A 6062-nucleotide genomic window follows, 5' to 3' on the forward strand; every position below is an offset into this window, starting at 1 on the left:
TCTGTACTCTCTGTTAAGGGTCAAATAGCATTCCAATTTGCTCAGTATGTTTGGTTAATTCTTTCAAATGTGTCATGTAATTATCTTTTTGTTTTCTCATGATTCGGTTTGATCTAACTGTGTTGCTGTCCTAGGGCTCTGTGGAGTCTGAGGGGACTCTTCTCTAGGCTAATTTCTCTGGAGGTGATGGCTTTGTTATGGAAAGTTTAGGAATCATTTCCTTTTAGGTGGTTGTAGCTCTTTCCTGGATTTTGATCATTAGCGGGTGTCGTCCTAATTCGTCTCTGCATGCATTATTTGGTGTTTTACGTTGTACACGGAGGATGTTTTTGCAAGATTCTGCATGCAGAGTCTCAATTTGATGTTTGTCCCATTTTGTGAATTCTTGGATGGTGAGCGGACCACAGACCTCAACCATAAAGGGCAATGGGTTCTATAACTAATTCAAGTATTTTTAGCCAGATCCTAATTGGGATATCGAATTTGATGTTCATTTTGATGGCATAGAAGGCTCTTCTTGCTTTGTCTCTCATATTGTTGACAGCTTTGTGGAAGTTACCTGTGGTGCTGATGCTTAGGCCGAGGTAGGTATAGTTTGTTGTGTGCTCTAGAGCAACAGAGTCGACATGGAATTTGTATTTGTGGTCCTTGCAGCTAGACGTTTTTTGGATTATTTTTGTCTTACTGAGTTTCACTGTCAGGGCCCAGGTCTGACAGAATCTGTGCAGAAGATATAGGTGCTGCTATATGCCTACCTTGGTTGGGGACAGAAGCACCAGATCATCAGCAAGCAGTAGACATTTGACTTCAGATTTTAGTAAGGTGAGGCCAGGTGCTGCAGACTGTTCTGGTGCTTTCATCAATTTATATAGCAGACCCTCATGCCAAATTGAGTCAAAGCTTTGTTTTTATCAGCAAAACACAAGAAGACTTAGCTTTTATTTTGGTTTATTTGTTTCTCTCTCTCTCTGCCTCTCATGGCTGGGGAAGAACACTGGAGACCTCCTACCCCATTCAAAGGGAAAAGAGAATATGCAAAATACAAAAAGAGATATATTGCAGAAAATGTGGAATATAATGAATTCATCAAAGTAGAAATTATGCTCCTGAGCTACCAATAACATGTAGTTGTAGGATACTGATTATATTTTAGTGAACATTTGCAGGAGTAAGTAACCCAAAACACATAATTGTATTTCTTTGTATTTTTATTTATTTATTTATTATTTTTCTGATGCTCATAATGTTATTTGGCCCATTCACTGATACACATCCCTGCATATCGGTACCCACAATCAAATACCACCACCACACCACATACCCATCTCTGTTTTCTCCCCACAATTGTCAGTCTTAATGAAGCATTGTGTTGTGTTGTGCTCCACAATGCCTGTCACTGGAGACTGGAAAGTGGAGAGCGGAGGAGAGGAGAGCTCATGTTATTCACCACACTGTCCCCTGGGACTGTTAATTTAGGTAAAGGAACCACGGCTCATTTGCATGGCTGATAGACCCCGGAACTAGCTAGCACTATAGGATCACAGACTACCCTGATGATTCACAACCACACACACAGACACAATCATACACACACACAGACACAATCATACACACACACTGATTCACAAATACACTTGCACGCGCGCACACACACACACACACACAGATATACACTGTAGTGAGAGAGAGAGGATTGTAATGTAGTAGTGTAGTGAGCTTGGCCCACCTGCTCCGTATTTAATATCCCCCCTGTTTTACTGTAGATATCTGGTCTTTTCACTTAACACTCTCTTCGTCACGGAATAATGATCTCCACATGAATAGAGGGAATGGATGGATGAATGGATGGATACAGCGACTGGAAGGAGGGGAATAATGGTGGAAAAGGAGGGATGGGGGATGGATGAAAGGATGAGGCTGGATGGAGGGAAACGCTGGATGGATTGAACGAGGGAAGAGATTTACAGATGGATGGATAGAGTTTCAAGGAGAGATGGTCAAGGGATGGATAGAAGGAGGTGACAGACTGAGGGAGAGGGGATGGCAGGATGCTTTCTGTGAGTCGTGTTAATTGTAATGGGTTATAATTACAGCCATTTACTGCTGCATGGGCTGCTTGGATAAATGTAGCCTACAACATGTATCCTACAACAACACTTCAAATACATGGAGAAGGTGACAAGAGTAATGACTACACCTAATGATTAGATATTACATGAAGATGAATAAGTGACTAGTAGTGCTTAGCAATTAAGCTAAATGTCTCTTATTTTTCAGGTTTTAAACAACTAATCGACTGCCATTGGACGCTACAGACATAAGTTGGCAGATCGGCTTTACCAATTTCAGACGAGTCCAAAGTGTCACGCCCTGGTCTAAGTATTTTGTGTTTTTCTTCATGTATTGGGTCAGGCCAGGGTGTGGCATCGGGTTTTTGTATTGTGGTGTGTTTTGTCTTGGGGTTTTGGTGTGTATGTATTGGGATTGTAGCTAGTGGGGTTATCTAGCAAAGTCTATGGCTGTCTGGAGTGGTTCTCAATCAGAGGCAGGTCTTTATCGTTGTCTCTGATTGGGAACCATATTTAGGCAGCCATATTCTTTGAGTTTGTCGTGGGTGATTGTCCTATGTGTCGTTGTTCCTGTCGCTGTGTTAGTTTACAAAAGTATAGGCTGTTTCGGTTTTTGTTAAGTTCTTTGTTTTGTAGTGTTTGTTATTGATTTGTGTTTTTACATTCGTTCATTAAACATGGATCGCAATCTACACGCTGCATTTTGGTCCGACTCTCCTTCACACCTAGAAAATCGTTACACAAAGACGCATGTGGTGGTCGTAAAGCAAAACAAACGGAGAAAACTATAGTGTTTGTGAGAGTCAGCCAATCTCAATTGCAGCCATTATTGGTCACCTCATTACTGCCCCCTAAAAGATGATGTCGGTGTTACCTTAGTGATGCTTGCAACCAGTCTTTCAAGATATGTTCGCATTCTGGTTGGTATTATCATCGGAAAAATGTAGTCCTTTATGACCAGACTAAGGGCGATTAGTCTATTTCACAAGCATTCCATACAATATAAATAAAGTATTTATTTGTTTACCACATCAAATCTACAGTACCAATAAGGGTTGGGGAGTAAGGGATTTCAGTAATTCATTATATTTAACTGATTACAAAAACATCTGCAACTATGATCTGTTGTTACCAGCAAAAATGTTGTGATTAGATGATTACTTCTAGAATTACTTTAAAATTGTGCAAAAATTATTTCTGTTTTCTCAATGGCATTCAAAAAAACGGCACAAGTTTAAATGTGTCTGAGTGAGTCTGACCACAAGTCATTGACCAGGATGATGACACCAAATGTTTTGATTGATCGCAGGAATAGGCTTTTGTAGGCCAAGCTATGTACACTGCACAAAAAAATAAAGTGAACACTAAAATAACACATCCTAGATCTGAATGAATGAAATATTCTTATTAAATACTTTTTTCTTTCCATAGTTGAATGTGCTGACAACAGAATCACACAAAAATGATCAATGGAAATCCAATTTATCAACCCATGGAGGTCTGGATTTGGAGTCACACCCAAAATTAAAGTGGAAAACCACACTACAGGCTTATGCAACTTTGATGTAAAGTCCTTAAACAAGTCAAAATGAGGCTCAGTAGTGTGTGTGGCCTCCACGTGCCTGTATGACCTCCCTACAACGCCTGGGCATGCTCCTGATGAGGTGGCGGATGGTCTCCTGAGGGATCTCCTCCCAGAACTTGACTAAAGCATCCGCCAACTCCTGGACAGTCTGGTGCAATGGAGTGAGACATGATGTCCCAGATGTGCTCAATTGGATTCAGGTCTGAGGAACGGGCGCTCCAGTCCATAGCATCAATGCCTTCCTCTTGCAGGAACTGCTGACACACTCCAGCCACATGAGGTCTAGCATTGTCTTGCATTAGGAGAAACCCAGGGCCAACCGCACCAGCATATGGTCTCACAAGGGGTCTGAGGATCTCATCTCGGTACGTAATGGCAGTCAGGCTACCTCTGGCGAGCACATGGAGGGCTGTGCGGCCCCCCAAAGAAATGCCACACCACACCATGACTGACCCACCGCCAAACCGGTAATGCTGGAGGATGTTGCAGGCAGCAGAACGTTATCCACGGCGTCTCCAGACTCTGTCACATCTGTCACATGTGCTCAGTGTGAACCTGCTTTCATCTGTGAAGAGCACAGGGTGCCAGTGGCGAATTTGCCAATCTTGGTGTTCTCTGGCAAATGCCCAACGTCCTGCACGGTGTTGGGCTGTAAGCACAACCCCCACCTGTGGACGTCGGGCCCTCATACCACCCTCATGGAGTCTGTTTGTGACCGTTTGAGCAGACATTTGTGGGCTGCTGGAGGTCATTTTGCAGGGCTCTGGCAGTGCTCCTCCTGCTCCTTCTTGAACAAAGGCGGAGGTAGCGGTCCTGCTGCTGAGTTGTTGCCCTCCTACGGCCTCCTCCACGTCTCCTGATGTACTGGCCTGTCTCCTGGTAGCGCCTCCATGCTCTGGACACTACGCTGACAGACACAGCAAACCTTCTTGCCACAGCTCACATTGATGTGCCATCCTGGATGAGCTGCACTACCTGAGCCACTTGTGTGGGTTGTAGACTCCGTCTCATGTTACCACTAGAGTGAAAGCACCGCCAGCATTCAAAAGTGACCAAAACATCAGCCAGGAAGCATAGGAACTGAGAAGTGGTCTGTGGTTACCACCTGCAGAACCACTCCTTTATTGGGGGTGTTTTGCTAAGTGCCTATAATTTCCACCTGTTGTCTATTCCATTTGCACAACACCATGTGACATTTTTTTGTCAATCAGTGATGCTTCCTAAGTGGACAGTTTTAGTTATATTGTGTTGTTTAAGTGTTCCCTTTATTTTTTTGAGCAGTGTACTTCTTCCAATGTTGCGACAGCTGTCAGCATCCAAAGATTATTCAACCTGAATAAACACTTGGAGGTAAGGACAACTGCATTGGTGTAGCCTACAGGTTATATGGATATCACTTATTATTGATACTGTATCTACATAGCGCATTGATGTGAATCACACTGATGCTCTCTCATTGTCTATTTGAGCCTGACGGATTGTGGTTGTTCACAAATGTATATGTGTATTTTAACGCAGTAACGATTTAATTGAAGATGTTTAAGCTGCCTTTTGTGTTTGTGACCAGCGGACAGCCATTGAAAAATTAGCTGTTGCAACAGCTGAATATAGTGCGGATCCCAGGCGCCGGTGGCATGCAAGTCTGAGGCAGTTCTTCCCTTCTAAATCCTTCCATGGTAATTGGGCCATACTGTCAAAAACTAGTTTGATTTAAGAAAACCACGAGTGGGGCTTCATTGCTCAATCTAATTTGTGCTAGACTTAGCCTAAACAGCTGCAAGTTAGAGATATCAAAGTGTCGTAAACTTGTATTTGTCCGAGTTCTCGGTTGTTGTTTTCAAAGCAGCATTAGGTTACTTCTACATGTCTAAACAAAAGACTATACTTTACCAGATGATTACAAGACCCATCAAGTTAGACAGGTGTGTCTTGGGGTGATTACGGCCATCTATTGTATTTCATGAACATGTGTACATGTCTAGACAATAGTAATCCATACACTTAGCTGGATGTGCCTGGGGGTGGTTAATAGCATTTCTTTCACATGATCCATCAATGATCCATCTGTAATGTAGTCTGTGTGTAGCTGGTGTAGAAGAGTCAGGCACAGGACAGCAGATATGAGTAAATAAACATATTTTACTCAACATAGACAAATACAATACAAAAAACGCGAGCCCACATAAACAGACCGTATTACATAAAAACAATCACTCACAAACAAACATGGGGGAACAGAGGGTTAAATAATGAACAAGTAATTGGGAAATTGAAACCAGGTGTGTAAGACAAAGACAAAACAAATGGAAAATGAAAAGTGGATCGGCGATGGCTAGAAGGACGGTGACATCGACCACCAAACGCCGCCCGAACAAGGAGAGGGACCGACTTCGGTGGAAGTTGTGACA

Source organism: Oncorhynchus mykiss, chromosome 3, assembly GCF_013265735.2.
Source record: "Oncorhynchus mykiss isolate Arlee chromosome 3, USDA_OmykA_1.1, whole genome shotgun sequence".
Classification (NCBI taxonomy): Eukaryota; Metazoa; Chordata; class Actinopteri; order Salmoniformes; family Salmonidae; genus Oncorhynchus; species Oncorhynchus mykiss.